Below are 17,508 nucleotides of genomic sequence, written 5' to 3' on the forward strand. Positions count from 1 at the left end.
TCATCGGAGTTAATTGCTTCTTTAAGGAGTTTGGTAGCAGATGTGCTGACAATGTCCTTTCACAGTGTCCTCTGGAGAGGTAGCATGGAAAAAAAGGTTGGCATTGCTGTACTATCCTGCCAGTGGATTTAGGAGAGTTTTGCAGGAACTGAGATCTAGTTTGAGAGGATTCAGTCCTTGGAAAATCATGGAGAAGGTGGATCATGCCAGAATTTGATACCTTTTATTGTGTGGAGCTTAATATTTTGTGCCTCAACTGCATTTGTTTTAATTCAGCTAGATCCTTATCTTAAAATCCAGTCTAACTTAATAACTTACCTTAACAGCAAGTGCTGGAAACACTCAGCATGTTAACAACAACTGCAGAGAGAAAAACAGGGTTAACATTTCATGTCAAAGTTCCTTAATTGGAACAACTTTCTCTGATAATGTTCTTCAAGCACTCTGCCCCCTCAGGTGGTCCAGAGCTGCACTGTACTGGAAGGCAGTAATGACTTTCATCACCAGTGTTTGCCTTCGTAGAGTGGTGTCTCCCAGGCTATAGGATTGATTCACAATATGTAAGGTTTTGCTGTGGAAGTTTGTCAGTGGGTGTTGTTGCATAGCACCTCTAGTGGGTGGAGGTCATTCACCTTGCAGATGTGAAGTATAGGACTGTCTTTTTATATGCTTCAGCAAGTTGATAAATTGGAGCTCTACCTTCAAGCATCTGCACATGAGAGCATGTGTATTGAGGCTGGATGACTGAAGCTGTGTGATCTTAGCTGATTAGTTCTACTCCACTGGGGAGCTGCTGTAGGTGAGGGAAGATTGTCAGAAGTATTAGGGTTTTGACAGACCCAAGCTTAACACCTGTCTGCACTGATAATGGGTCTGTTCACTCAAGGTTAAGATCATGGGTTGCATGTTACCATTGGAAGAGACGTAAGATGGGGACAAATTGTAATAAGTGAGATAATGCATTGTAGTCCTTATCGTTTTTTTGAAACAGGTCTGGTGGGTAGCAGTGCACTTTGTATTAATGGTGTAGGTGACATGTTTGATGGAGCTGTTGGACAGTGTTTAAACTAATTTGGTAGGGGCATGGGAATCGGAGTGATAGGGCTGAAGATGGAGCAGTTGACAATGTAAGTAGATTCTATGTGTAGTGAGATTGTGAAGCTAGACAGGCAGATTATAGGGCAAAATTGCAGTCAGTGGGATGTTGGGGGGGGGGAATAAATGAAAGCGATGTATACTGGATTAAAGGTGTTAAAATTTCAATGCAGACAGTATACTGAATAAGGCAGATATTCTTGTAGCTCAGTTAGAGATTGGCAGGTAGTTCGTTGCAGGCACTATTGAGTCATGGCGGAAAGAAGATCATAGTCGGAACTTATCATCCAAGGATACACATTGTATTGAAAGAGTAGGCAGAGGGAGTGGAATGACAATATTGGTTTATAAAAAAAGAGGTAATATAGGGTTGGAAGATGTATAATCCTTGTGGATAGAGATAAGAGTTAAGAAATTACAAGGGTAGAAAGTCCCTGATGAACTGTAGCCAGGACTTTGGATACAAATTACAATGGGAGATAGAAAAGGCATGCAAAAAGACATTGTTATGATGGTCATGGGAGAATTCAATATGTAGGTCAATTGGGAAAACGGTTTGGTGCTGAATCCCATGAGAGGGCATTTATAGAGTGCTTATGAGATGCATTTTTTAGAGCAGCTTATAGTTGAGCCCACGAGGGGGAGGACAGTTCTGGATTGGGTGATGAGTAAGGAACCAGATTTGATTAGGGAACTTAAGTTAAAGGAACCTTTAGGAGGCAGTGATCGTAATATGATAGTTTGAGAGGGAGAGCCTGAGATGTATCAGTATTACACTAGAGTAAAGGAATTAAAATGGCTAACAAGGGAAGTCAAAGACAGCATAAATGCAAAAGAGAGAGTATATAAGAAAAAATAATGGGAAGTTAGAGGATTGCGAAGCTTTTATTAAAAAAAAGGCAACAGAAGGCAACTAAGAAATTCATAGGGAGAGAAAAAGATGATATTTGAAGTTAAGCTAATCAGTAATGTAAAAGAGGATAACAAAAGTTTTTTCAGATGTATAGAGTAAAAGAGAGGCGAGAGTGGATATCGGACTGCTGGAAAATGACACTGGAGAGATAGTAATGAGGGACAAGGAAATGGCAGGTGAACTTAATAAGTATTTTGTGACAGCCTTCACTGTGGAAGACACTAGAAATTCTTTGAGGGAATATCAGACAGAATAGACAAAGGTGGGTCAGTGGAAGTTGTATACTTGTATTTCAGAAGACCGTTGACAAGGTGTTGCATGTGAGGATGCTCAACAAGGTATGAGCCCTTGATATTATAGAAGAGATACTAGCATGGACGGGATATTGGGAGGAGACTAAGAGTGGGAATAAAAGGGTCTTTCATGTTGGCTGCCTGTGACCACGTTGCATATCAGTGATTTGGATGGCCATCGATGGCTTTGTGTTCAGGTTTGTGTTTTATATGAAGAGAGGTGGAGGGGCAGATTGTGATGAGGAAGCTGTGAGGCTGCAGAAGTGACGGATAGATTGGGAGAATGGGCAAGAAGTAGTAGATGGAGTATAGTGTAGGGAGCTGTATGGTTATGCACTTTGGTAGAAGGATTAAAGGTGTAGACTATTTCTTAAACACAAAAGAAAATTCAAAAATCAAAGGGACTTGGTAGTCCTTCTACAAGATTCGCTAAGGATTAATTCCCTAAGGGTTGATTCAATGTTAAGGAAGGCAAATGGAATATTAGCATTCATTTTGAGAGAACTAGAATATAAGAGAAAGGATGTAATGCTGAGGCTTTATAAAGTATTAGTCAAACTGCACTTGGAGGATTGAAAGTAGGTTGGGCCCCTGATTTAAAAACAGATGTGCTGGCATTGGAGAGGGTCCAGTGGAAATTCACAAAAATGATTCCATGAATGAAAGGGTTAATATATGAGGAGCATTTGATAGATTTGTGCCTGTACTCCCTGCAGTTTAGAAGAATGGAGGAGGATCTAATTGAAACCTATTAAAAACTGAAAGGCCTAGACAGAGTGGATGTGGTGAAGATGTTTCCTACGGAGAGTGAGTCTAGGACTGGAGGACACAGCCTCAGCATAAAGGGACATCCTTTTAGAATGAAGTTCTTAAGCCAGAGGTGAATCTGTGGAATTCATTGCCACAGACGGCTGTGGAGGCCAAATTGTTGAGTATATTTAAAGCAGAGGTTGGTAGATTCTTGATTAGTCAGGGTGTCAAAGGTTATGAGAAAATGGCAGGAAAATGGGGTTGAGAGAGATAATTAATCAGCCATGATGGAATGGTGAAGCTGATTCGGTGACTAAATGGTCTAATTCTGTTCCTATGTCTTATGGCCTTATGGTTATGGTCTTGTATGACGCAGATTGTTTAACGCTATTACATTGGTATAGACATTTTCTAGTTGTGTTCTTTACATTTAAAATGCAATTGAATGAATAATCAATGTCTGCAATTAAATGCACTTCTTTAATACTCTTTAGATTGCAATTTTGCTTGTAGTTTATTTTTGCCACCATAACATTCCTTGCCATTCTATATTATAGTGTTTCTACACCAATGCTTTATTGTTTGCTTCATGTTAATAATTTCTGCATGAACACCAAAAATGGCTTATGTATTACAGTATGGTATTGTTTAAGGTGTCATGGTGATTTGATCTGTTAAAAATTTTACATACTGCTTTCAGCTTGTAACATTTTAAGTGTAATCCCATTGTATCCCCTTGTTGACGGATAAGTGTGCTGTATTTACCAAGGCCATGTATTGGTTTGGCAGGAGTCCAACATCTAAATGTAAAGTTTTCTGTGGGGCACTTGCTGGTAACAATTGATTTTATTTTTTCTCTCTCAGGTTGAAAGCTTTGGACATAGTGCATTGGTAGCATTTAATTAAGGATGGGGGAAATTTTTTCACATCCTGTAGCTAAGCATTTCTAATGATGGCAGTTTGACCTCACCTGAGAATTCAGTCTGAAACAATGGCCAGTGAAACTTGTCAGGACTCGCAGCTTTCACATTAACATTTGTTTTTAAACTTGAAATGTTTTATTTTGGAGAGACAAGAGAGTGCAGATGCTGGGATGTGCAGCAACAAACAAAATGCTGAAGGTAGATTCTAGCAGATCAGGTAGTACCTGTGGAGGGAATGGACAGTCAATGCTTTGGGTAGACTGTCCCCTTCACAGATGCTGCTTGAGATACAGAGAATCCCCCAGCAATTTGAATGGACTTTTGGAGTTGTTTATGTCTTCTTTGAAGTGCCTGAACTGATCATGCTGATGTAGCATGGTTCTCCCGAAATAAAAAGCTGGTATGGTGAGGAATAATATTTTAGATATTTGAAGGTCTGCAGTACATCACATTTAGTCCTGATAGAGAAGGGACAAGTAATACTCAAATCATAAATAATCAGTTGTTATGTTGTTAGCTATATTGTGGGAATTTAATTTATCCTTTGTTGGAATCGTCTTTTCATTGAGAAATCTCAACTATTGTTCCTGTAAATCTTCTGTTCCTCTGAGGACAGAGAAGTAAGTTGGCAAATTTTCATGGAAAATATGCCCTTTTATAAGAGACGAGATCCATAATGGTCAGTGTAGCTTCATTGGTTTGCAGATAAACCCGTTACACCAGATGGAAGTGAGCAATATAATGTCCTAGGCCATTAAAGACAAAATAACCAATCACAATACACACTCTGTCATTTATATGTCATTCTATGATTTGATTATCAATGATCCCTTCTTTGCTAGCTCATGCAGGATTTTAAGTACTATCATGGGCACCACGTGCTTCCACTCCAGGGCTTTTTAAGATTAGACAATGGGTTTGAAGGTTGGTTTCTGGCATGACACACCCTGGTTCCATCAATACCACCCATCCAGCCTACAGCTTCACAGACTAAATGCTGGATGAAGTCAGTGGGTCAGGCAGCATCTATGGAAAGGAATAAGCAGTTGATGTTTTGGGCTGAAACCCTTCATCAGGGGGGAAAAAAAGATGAGCAGTCAGAGTGAGAAGGTGGGGGGAGGAGAAGAGGGGGAAGTACAAGGTTATAGGTAAACTGGGGGGGGAGGATGGTGTAGTAAAGAGCTCGGAAGTTGATTGGTGAAAGAGGAGGGGGAAACTGATAGGAGAGGATCAGAGACCATGGAAGAAAGGGAAATAGCAGAGGGAGGGGATGGGCAGGTAAGGAGATGAGATGAGAGCGGAAAACAGGAATGGGAAATGGTGAAGAGGATGTGGGCAATTACTGGAAGTTTGAGAAATCGGTGTTCATGCCATCAGGAAGGAGGCTACCCAGGCTTTACTCCTCCAATCTGAGTTTAGCCTCATCATGGCAATAGAAGTGTCCATGGACTGATGTGTTGGGAATGGAAAGTAGAATTGAAATGGGTAGCTACTGGGAAATCTCACTTTTACCGATGCTTGGCAAACTGGACCAGACCGGGAGCAGCGGATACCCAACAGACTCACAGGGAGACGAGTCAGCTCACTGGGAAAGACTGTTTGGGGCCCTGGATGGTAGTGAGGGAGGAGGTGTAAGGACTAACAGTGTTTCCCTTTCTAGACTCCATCCTAATCATATTTAGGTTGATTCAGTGCTGCAGGATTATTTAGGTTAAGTGTCTCGCCTTCACTTATCTGGGAAGTGTCCATCTTTGGTGCAAGGGCAGAGTTCCTGGCAAGCACAGGCCCCGTTGCCGAGATGCACAGCCACTCGGGAGCAGCTGGTTGAGAGTGATTGACCACCTTTTTGGTGGTCCTGCAGTGCCATTGTTCCCCTTCAGGTAGGGGGTATCGTTTTAAGATTTCAAGTTATGTGCTTATTGTTAGCTGTTATACTGTAATGTAAATGCACCTTAAGCATTTCACAGAGCAGCTGGCAGAGGGGATTTAGCTTCCTTGCTGCTGTTCTCTGCTTTCTTTGTTTCCTTTCAGCCACCTGACATTTTGTGGCCTGCATGCAGTTACCTTCTGTTTTAATTAGTTAACTGCCTCTGTGCTGCGGGATCATATTTAATGCCATTTTCTTTTTAGGATTCGTTTCCTCCAGATGAATTTTATATCGTAGGCTATTCTTTGCAAAGGAGTGCTTAAGTTTGAGCGTGACAAAAATCTTGTCTTGCCAAATGGCAGGGAGGTGAACATGAGCTGATTTTGGAAGCGTGCACTCCTTTTCTGCTGATGTCCACTTGATCACTTAGATAAGCAAAAGCAAAAAAAAATTAATGTTCTCCCAAAGCACTTAAATGTGATGTGCCTGAATGACTCGATTTGCATGGAGTTCAATTCACGGTCAAGAAGAGCCATTTAGTTCTGTTTTGCATAATACATTTGTGGCCGTACGTAAGGGTGAATTAGCTTCAAACATCCACATTACACCCATTAAAAAGAATAACAGGAATATATGGTGTCTTGTGTATCCTCAAGCATCCCAAAGGTCTTTGTGGCCAACGTGATAATATTGGAAAGTACAGTCGGCCCTCCTTATCCGCGGATTCCACATGCGCGAATTCAACCAACCACAAATCGCAAAAACCCAGAAGAGCTCTTCCAGCACTTGTTGTTCGAGCATTTGCAGACTTTTTTTTCTTGTCATTATTCCCTAAACAATGCAGTATAACAACCATTTTACATAGCATTTACATTGTATTAGGTATTATAAGTAATCTAGAGATGTTTTAAAGTACACGGGAGGATGTGTGTGCATTATTGTGGATCGGGATAAAAAAAATCAGAAGTTCTCTTACTAAGTAAGTTGGAACAGGTACATCTGGTATTATTTAGCATCAGTTAGTCAAACGTTTGTCTTAGTATATAATATATATTTAACCTTTCTATGCATATAAAACACTTAAGAACGTATGTTTTAGCTCCGGGCTTGGGAAGTTCCTGAGTTCGATCTAGTGACAGACCACTTTTGAGTGCGCTCTCCACCACGCTGGGTTGATGTGGAGGATCAAAAACCCCAAACCCCAAAACCCAATAATTAAACCACTGCGTTGCTTAGTAATAATTGTAGCTTTCATCAGGGCAGGGCCTTTCTCATTTTATCCTTTAAAATTGTTCCTATCATTGACCGATGTAGCCTAATGCTTTTCCAATTACCAATGGCGTTTCACCTCTTTCCATTCACTTTATTCTTTCCATTCACTTTATTCTTTCCACTTTGTTTTCAATTGTGTTTGTAATTATTTTCGCGAACAGAAACACTGCGGATTCAGAGTTCTGCTGCCGGGTCCTAACGTCCACCACACTGAGACAGGTTAAATAAGGTCCGGGGTTCTGCTGGGTCCTAAGTTCCACCGCATTGAGACAGGTTGATTAAGGGACTTGAGCATCCACGAATTTTGGTACTTGCGAGGGGTCCCGGAATCAATCCTCCATGGATAAGGAGGGCCAACTGTAGTTGCCGTTTTAATGTTGGGAAGTATGGCATTTAGTTTCCATAACAGCAGTGGGATAACGTCCTTGTGTTAGATATGGACAGTGAGAGAGCGACTGCTCCATATCACCCTTGCTATGTGGTTGAATATTTAAAACCAGATTGTTGGGATGTAGGTATTACTGAAAAAGTGAGCATCTATATTAAATGTACAATGCATGGTTACTACATCACTCCCACCACCCTCCACTCCAACCAATGTGACTTCCTAAGACAGGTGAATACCAGATTTTAAAACGTGTGGATGTTTGAAATCCATCACTAATCCATCACCCAGGACATGCTCTCTCCTCCTTACTACCACTGGGGAGGAAGTCGGGCTCTCACGGCCAGACTATATAACAGTTTCTTCCCCCAAGCTATCAGACTCCTCAATACCCAGAGCCTGGACTGACACCTTGCCCTACTGTCCTGTTTATTATTTATTGTAATGCTTGCACTGTTTTGTGCACTTTATGCAGTCCTGGGTAGGTCTGTAGTCTAGTGTTTTTTTTTCTGTCTTGTTTTTTTACGTAGCTCAGTCTAGTTTTTGTACTGTGTCATGTAACACCATGGTCCTGTAAAAATGTCGTCTCATTTTTACTATACACTGTACCAATAGTTATGGTCGAAATGACAATAAAAGTGACTTGACAAAGTCTGGGAGTCTGGACACCTGCACTTGATGATTCAGAAACAGCATCCTCTCCGCTCTAATCAGATTTCCGAAAGGCCAATTAACCCATAAACACAAGCTCATTGTTCCTTTCATTTTGTATGCATATTTGTTTTTGTAATTTATTGTAAGTTTTAGATCTTTCTATTGTACAGCTGCTGCAAATGTATGCAAAGCATACATTTAAGTCTGTGATAATAATTCTGATTTGGAACATCTGTGAAGTATCTCCTTCTCACCATAGTAAATCAGAGAGATGGCTATGGCCCCCATTGTACTCCCTGAGTTATCTCCTATACAAGGAAATCTCCACCTTGGACAGTGCTCAGTCCAAAGAAGACTTGGAATCAGTAGCCGAGTCCTGGTTGAGGGATTATATTTGGTCAGGATGCTGCACTCACAGCTGTCCTCTGCAGTGAATTTCCCAATCCAGTCCTTGTTCAGTGTGACTTTGGCTTGGGAAGATGATAACTAAACCTGGCAGTTGACCATTATCTGACCCTTCATTGTTTGGCTCAGGTAATCTTCATGATTTAGATGCCTGGCGACAAATCACTTGCTGGATTCCCAATGGATTATTGCCCATTTCTGGATACCACGTTTTAAGAAAGTTGTCAATAGATTGAAGAAGGTGCAGAGGAGATTGATTTGAATTACACAAAGGATCAAGGCTGTGAGCTATTTGGAGAAATCAAAGAAGCTACTCTCCTTGGGGCAGAGAAGATTAACAGATTTTATTGATATGTTCGAAAGCCTGAAGGGCTTTGATAGAGTTGATGAGGTGAAACTGCTTCCACTGGCAGACATGTTTGAAGAGGACACAGACTTTACTGGGAAAGGACCACTTAGGTAGACAGAGCATTTTTTAAAAAGATTATTTTTATGATACTGACTGTGCTTCCTAGAAAGGAATTGAGATCCATATGTGAAGAAAATTAGGTTGAGTGCAATTAGAAAAGAGAAGGGCTTGGGACTAGTTAGATAGCAACAAACAACATGTTGGAAGAACTCAGTGGATCAAGCAGAATCTGAGAGCCCTGATGCAAAGTTTCAACTGAAACCTCACCAATTCCTTTCTCCCTACTGATGCTGTTCAATCCACTGAGTTCTTCCTGCAGATGGCTTGTTGCTCCAGATTCTGGAATCTGCAGTCGTTTCTGTCTCTAAGGATTGATTGATTAGTTAGTTACCTCAGACAGATGGGCATTATGTCCATTTTTGCTTTTACCACTGAGTTTGACAATGGTGTCCTGATTTCCTGCCGACTCTTACCATGTGAACTGCTTCTATGAAGCAAGTTTATTTTTGCAGCCTTTTATCAATTTTATTTATAGGCACATTTTCATATTATCTGCAACTCTATTCATTTAGGAGGGGAGTGAACCAATTTCAGATGTTGCTAATTGAATTGCAGCCAGTATCCAATATCCATTGCACTGCCCTTTCTTTGCTGATGTGCATCTTTGTGCTGCAGTTTGTTGTGTTCTGTGTCCAGGGGTGAATTAGCTTTGCAACATCTCCTTGTTAATTTAGCCAGCGGAGGAGGAAAGAGACTCCGTGGGGGTTGTCCTATCAGATGATGAGCGATAATGTGATTAGCAGTAATTTGTTTCACACCAGCAGTTCTTCCACAGGCTCCTTGCAATCAAATTATTGAGCACATCCCAGTTTTAGGACATGATAACCAATGTATCACCAAAGGTAACATAGAATCAGCTGAGTGTGCAGAAGTCCAATTAATAAAATAATTAATGGCTATGGAGATTGTTTAATAATTAAGCAAATGGCAACACTTACTTCCTGGCAAAGCTTTCTGTAAAATATGTGGGCTTGCCACAGGGACAATAGCTCTAAGGGTTATAGAGGCATATAGCATGCAATCAGGCCCTTTGGCCCAACTCATCCCTACTGACCAAGATGGCCACCTTAGCTAGTTCCATTTGTCCGCATCTGACCCATATTCATCTAAGCTAAGGGGTTAGATCAAAGGTATCCAGATTTCTTCCACAGAAGCTGCTTGTTTGACTAACTGAGTGCCTTGGGCAGATTGTTGATTGCTCCCTCTAAACCTTCCCTGTCCATGAACCTGTCCAAATGACTTTTCAATGTTGGTGTTATACCTCAGCCATTTCCTCTGATAGCTCATTCCATCTGTGTGCTACCCTCTGTGTGAAAATCTGTCTCTCAGGTCCCTGTTAAACCTTTTCCTTCGGACCTTAACCTTCTGGCCTTTGGTTCTTGATTCTACAACACTGGGGGAAAGCAGAGTGCCCATTCACCCTATCTTTGCCCTTGATGTCCAAGCCTGTTCAATTTCTCTCTGGGTGACAACTGAGTGAGAGTGTGCAGAAATATAATTAATAAAACAATTAATTGACTATTGAGACAGTTCCTGCCAGTCCTGGCAACATACTCGTGAATCTTTTCTGCCCTCTTTCCAGCCAAATGGCATCTTTCCTATAGCAGGGTGACAACAAATGAACCCAATACCCCAATTAGGTTTAGTTTTTGTGCTCTCCTTCTTCAGTCAGTAATACGAAAGGAGGGCTTTAGACAGAGCTGGTTAGAAAAATCTCCATCCATGTTGTGTACCAGACCAACTAATTAGTCAAGGGCTATTTCTGAATGATAAAACCAAGCCCATAACTATGACGTTGTGGAGGCTACCCCAACCCAATAAGATGAGTTTATGTCACAACACTGATATGCTCCAAACTCTTAGAACTTTGTGCAGGAATTCAGAATCAGGTTTCAGGTTTAATATCAACAATTAATGTCATGAAATTTGTTGTCTTTGGGCAGCAGTACAATGCGATACATAATAATAGATTAAAAACTGTGAATTGTGTGATATATGTAATAATAGTTAAATTCAATAATTAATGCAAGAGTAAAAATTTAATAAAAGAAGTGAGGTAGTGTTTGTGGGTTCAATGTCCATTCGGAAATCTGATGTCGGAGGGGAGGAAACTGTTCCTGAATTGTTGAGTGTGTGCCTTCATGCTCCTGTACCTCCTTCCTCTTGGTAACAATGAGAAGAGGGCATGTCCTGGGTGATGGGGGTCCTTAATGATGGATGCTGCCTTTTTGAGACATCGCCCCTTGATGTCATGGATGCAACGGAGGCTAGGGCCCATGATGGAGTTGACTACGTTAACAAGTCTCTGCAGATTAATTTGATCCTGTACAGAAGCCCCTCGCCATACCAGATGGTGATGTAGCTAGTAGGAATGCTCTCCACACTACAAATATAGAAATTTACGAGCGCCTTTGGTAACATATCAAATATCTGTGCCCCTCATGTTGTCTGCTTCCTTTCGAGCTCCCTATGTCTAATCCACACCATGGAATGAGAGTATCATCAGCGGGTCTAAAACTCAAGGTCCAAGTGGTGGTCAATGTAAAACTGATTCAGGCATTACATAAAAAAACACGAGTTGTAATCCAAGTGCAAAAGTCATTCAAGTAATAAAATGGCAAATACTAGAAGCACTCAGCTGGTCAAGGAACATCTGTGGAAAGAGAAAGAGACTTAATGTTTCAGGTCAAAAGTGCTTTATCGTACCCTGAAAGTTATTTCTGCAGATAATGCCTGAGTAGCTGAGTATTTCTAGCATTGCTGTTTTTATTTCAGATCTCTAGAACTTGGAGTGTTTTGATTTCCTGTGACTCTGTGGGTAGCATTCACCAAGATAAGCACAAATGTTAAGCGAGTGACAAGGGAGCTAGAAGTGTTCTTTGTAGATGAGGTTTTGAACAGGCACCTGGTGGACAAAAATGATCCCTTGACAATATTTTGATGAATATGAGGGGAGTTTTCTCTGGTGATTAGATCAATACATCTCCCTCAGTTAACATCAATGCAATAGATTACCTGGCCATTATCATACTGGGGGAGCTTGCTGCTTATCCTACTTAAAATGGTGACATTATTTCAGAATTGCTTCATTGGTCACAAAGTATTTTGATATGTACTCAATTTGGAAAAAGTGGTTTAAATACCAACCCATTCATTTTGGTTTACAGTCTACCCTTAAATTAATAACATTTGGTAGACATGGGGCTATCATGGATGGTGACCCTTACTGTGTCCTCACAAGTGAATGTAAGCTTTGGTCATCTGATGCTGTGAGATTTGCACAATGCCAGTCAGTTCAGCTGTGGAGAATAGTAAGCTGCCTTACTGAAATTTTGCACAGCTTAGCAGATATGTGCTTGGGGCGGGGCAGACATGTTTCCGGGTATCAGACTTGAACCTTGTCCCTTTGTGTCTCGGATATGATAAAAGAACGGATTGCAAACGAGTTTTGGATCAGTTTACTTCTCCCCAACAATCACCAGAAAAAAATGTTCTCCTCAGAGCTGCATAATTAGCCCATCTCATCTTGCGGCTTTGCTATTATGTGAAGTCCATCTGCTATGAACTTAACTTGGCAGTAAATGTTCTATTTATCTTGCCCCATACTTGAGCGTGGTGTAGGCCTGCACTTAAAATGCCAGTCCTGAGGTAGAGCAGAGTTCATAGGTCTTTGTGATGCAGGTCGATGTGCTCTGTGTCCAAGGGTGAATTACCTTGCAACAACTTGCTACTTTAGCAATTGGGCAAGGAGAAGTGACTCAGTGGGGATTGTCAAACAGGAAGAAGAGAAGAGCATGATCTAGAACCGGAGTTGGCACCTTCACTTCACACTGGGTTTCGTAGACTTTAACAGGACATCATCATCATTTCACCAGAATAGTATGCGCTCTGCTGTTGGACATAAAGATTCATTCAATTATACATGGCCAAGTTATTCAACCGTAATAATTTATTATTTTGTACTGTCACAAAAGAAACTAAAGAAGGGATAAGACCTGAAGAAGAATTCATGAATGCTACTGACTTTATAACATTTGTGCCGATATGTATTTGATCAGTATCCCAGTGCAGACCATGTATTTGGGGGCATCTCTTGTATATTGTTGCCACTGTGTACCTGACAAAGCCCATTCATATCCTGCCATATGCTACAAGACGTGCAATTGGAGCAAAGCAAAGAGGTTGGTCCTGATGTGATCTCCCTTCTGCCCATCAATGTTGGCCTGAACTTGTGGCTGGATGACTTCACTCCTCTTACTTATCAGGCACAAGCTGAAAGCTGGACTTGGACTCTTGTGGGTCATGCTTCCTTGTGCCGTGCTGCTATCCATCTACAAACGTTTGTAATTGTGATCCAGTTCCACCTCTTGGTTCTGTTCGGAAAGTGAGAAAGGGCAGGGAAGGGAATTGGTGAGATGCGAGATGATCAAAGCTCAGAGGAAAAGTGCACACAATCAAATGAATCTAAGCTGGAGCAAATGTTGACTGAAGGGAAGGACCAGAAATCCAAGCAGGTAAAATGGAGTGCAAGGTGAATGCTTAAACATGAGCCATGCCACATGAGCTTATTATTAGCAGCTTAATTTGGATTATCAACTGCAGGAAGTCTATTTTAAAAACAAACAGAAGAGCCAACACCCTTTGGAAGTGAAGACATGAAGATGTTATTTAGTGACGACTTTCCATATTGATAAATAAGAGTCAGGTTGAGCTATCAGGGTATTGGAGGGAAGGTGTGGGAAATGGGCTAGTATTAATATGCATCTGGTGTTTATTCAAGCGCAAATGACAAGGGATTAATTTACTTGTCATCCGGAGAATATTCTTGTTTTGATTACATGGGTCTGCCTGCTAAGTTGAAAATGGACCTAAAATTCGGGCAGATGGAAGCCCTCATGTAAATTCCATTTGCTGTGTCCAAAAATGAAAGCCGTAGGAGACATTTGGAAGAATTGCCTTGTTCCTAACATTCTGCAAAGTAAATTGTTACTGTTTGGTTTTGGAGATCTTGTGTACTTAATGCCTGTTTCAGGGGTTCCCGACCTTTTTTATGTTATAGATCCCTACCATTAACCGAGGGATATAAAGGCCGCAAATTGAGAAATGGCCTGAATGAATCCCTTTTATAACTTCTTTTGATGAAATCTACATTACTCATTCATTCCTCTAGCATTTGTGCTTATTTATACAATTAACTAATGTCCTCTGTTGTTCATTAACACTGCACTGCTCAATTCAGCTGAGATAGCAGTGTTGCCTTTGAGAATCTATTCATCAAACATAAAGAGTGTAGAGAAGTACAGCACAGGAACAAGACCTTTGGTCCGCCATTTTATTGACTAATTTGCTAAGCAAATTGCACTAATCCCTCCTGCTTCCACATGGTCCATATCCGTCCATTCTCTGCATACTCATGTGTCTATCTAGGAGCCTGTGAATGCTTCCATTACATCTGCCTCCAACAGCTCACCAAGCAGTACATCCCAGGCACCGAGCACAATCTCCTTTGAACTTTTCTCCTCTCATCCTAAATGAGAGTATTTAGTATTAGACATTTTGACCCTAGGGCAAAAGATTAATTTATTCCTCTCATGATTTTATAAAATTCTGTCTGATATCTCCCAAGCCTCCACAGCTCCAGAGAAAAGAACCCCAGTTTGTACAACCTCTCCTGGCAGCCCCTGCCCTCTTATGGAAGGCGGCATCCTTCTGCCCCCTCACCAAAATCTCCATATCTTTCCTAGAATGGGGAGACCAGAAATGAATGTAGTAGCCCAGATGTGAGCTAATCAAAGATCTATAAATCTGCAAAGTAAAACAGTTTCAAAATCATGAAATACATTATTGTCCGAGACACTTCATCTTGTTTTCCTTCTCCGTAAGGCATTGGAGCAGGATTAAGCTATTCAGCCCATCAAGTCCACCCCATCATTCAATCATGGCTAATTTATTTTCCTTCTCAATCCCATTCTTCTTCCTCCTTGCTGTAATCTTTGATACCCTGACATAATCAAGAACCTATCAATTATTGGTTTAAATACACCCAATGACCTGGCCTCCACAGATGACTGTGACATTGACTTCCACGGATTCACCGGATGAGACCTCTTGCTAAAGAAATTCCTCCTCACCTTAGTTCAGTCTTTGCAATCATTGTTCACTACCAATCCCCTTCACCCCTTCGTTTCTTGTAGCCTCATATTATCTTACTGACTTTGTGGATGACAAACAGAGAAGTTTTATCTTTGCCCATTATACAGATGATTTTATTTTACAATCTGTGTTTTGTCCAGAAGCAATTCTAGCAAATCCCGATAAAGTCATTATGGATTAAAGAAGAACTTGCAATTGACTGAAATTATTACATGCACATTTTAATGTGGGATAAAATGTAATGAAAAGAGTATGAATTATTTTCTGGGGCCCTATCTTTATTAAATGGGGCATTTTTAGAATTTTATTTCCATCTACGTACCAGCACCTGATGCAGGTACATCTTTGGAAAGCGTGTCAAAACACATCACTGTTGTACTAACAGATAACATCACTGGAAGGACACATGGTTTGTGTGGCTCTTTATCTTGGATAAAGTTTTCAAATTTCCGCATTAAAGCTTCTTTTGGGTTTGAGGGACTCAGTCAGCAAATGAGACCAGAAGTGGAATCCACATCAATCTATTAATTACCCTACTTTGTACATTGTGGTTGCAGTCAAGGTTTTGGATGAATGGGAATGCAAGGGGTGTTTCTCTTGGGGGGGGGGGCGGGATTGCAGTGTTTGTTTCTTGCCCAACACTGATCCACGTTGGCAGCTGAACCTGTTTGTGATCTATCTGATAAAGCATAAATGCTTTATCTGTCGTGAAGCTACAAAGAAACAAAGGGTTCTCTTTTTCAGTCAGATTTAACTGAGGAATAGTATATCATCTTACAGACAGGCATATTAAATTCAACAGTTTCAGATAATAAGCATTTCTAGATTTTATCAGAACTACCTATTTCTGATGAAAACCATCAACCTTTAATGAAAACTCGGTTTTTTTCTTTCTCTGCGGATGCTGCTGACCTGTTAGTTTTAGCAGTGATTCTTTTATCAGAATTCTGACACCTGTCTTGTATCCCATTGTTTTAACATTGTGTTTTCTGTTCTCTCTGTCTCTCTGTGTCTCTGTCTTCCTTCTCTAGAAAAATCAATTACAATTAAGAAGCCTTCGCCTCCTCTCTCTCAGCCCACACCACCACATTTATCTCATTCATATCTTCTTGACCTCTACCCTATCACAGACATTTCCTTTGTTCTCTCTACCATTCTCCCATCTCTGTGATTTAGAGCATGTTTCGTATGTAATTTGTTTCTAAAGAAGTGTTGTTGATCAAACACAAAGACTGGGCAGAGGCAGCCTCATTTGCAAAGCATTTCGATAATTTTCTACCTTTAGCTCTGGATGAGTGACTGTACCTTTATTCACTAGCCTTTCTAATGCAACAAACGAAATGCTGGAGGAACTCAGTGGGTCAGGCTGCAGCTATGAAGGGAATTGGACAATCAAACTTTTGGGTCAAGACCCTTCACCAGACTGGAAAGAAGGGAAAAAAAAGTTGGTGGGGGAGGGGACCGGTATAAAAGGGTGGGGAAAGGAACTGGTAGGGGATGATGAATCCAGGTGATAGTGGAAAGATAGGTGGCTGGGGAATGGGGCAAAAACATTAATAACTGATTTTATTGATCCTTCTAGCATCTGGACTGAAACTGGCCCATTCAACACATCACCTGGTCTGCAAGACTTATCACACTGCACGCAATGCATTGACGCTTAAAGCCATGTGTTTGCATTGTTCTCTTGTCAGTGAATCCGTCAATTAAGTTTTTGGCAACTCGCCCTATCCAGGCATCAATATTTTGCAAAGAGTTTGAAGGAAATTTTAAGCAAACACAAAAAAAACAAAAAAATGACTACAGGCTGTACATGGAGAACTTTGAGAAACAATGGGAACTTTCTGCAGGTTAGATAATAGAGTTCAGTACAAAATAAATTATTTGCCAACCCAGTTAGATAATGTGATGTCGGTGTTGGTGGGAGATCAAGTAATTTGCTACAACGAATTTGCTATTTACAGTATTTGTTATTTTTCACTGGAACAGTTTAACAATTTAGTTACTGAATGTAATCTCCTTGGGGGATTATCAAATGAAGTTGGAGATAGTAGATGTAATGTAGAACAGGATAATGTGGAGCTCTTTCCCATGGTAACTTTGTGCGTAAAAATGCTACTGTGTTTTTAAAACAAGGTATAAGCAGTGCTGTCTGAGTTGTGCACCTGACAACACACTCACAAGTCGGCCAAACAGGTTTCAGCCAAGTAACTTTAACTTAGCTCATGGTTTCTCATTTTGAAAGAAGTTTGCAGAGGTTTCAAGTGCAGACAAGAAACCTTTCTAAGCCTCACAAAGTCCTGAATTTTTCCATTCCCACTCATTTCTG

The sequence above is a fragment of the Hypanus sabinus genome, chromosome 2 (assembly GCF_030144855.1).
Source record: "Hypanus sabinus isolate sHypSab1 chromosome 2, sHypSab1.hap1, whole genome shotgun sequence".
Taxonomy (NCBI): Eukaryota; Metazoa; Chordata; class Chondrichthyes; order Myliobatiformes; family Dasyatidae; genus Hypanus; species Hypanus sabinus.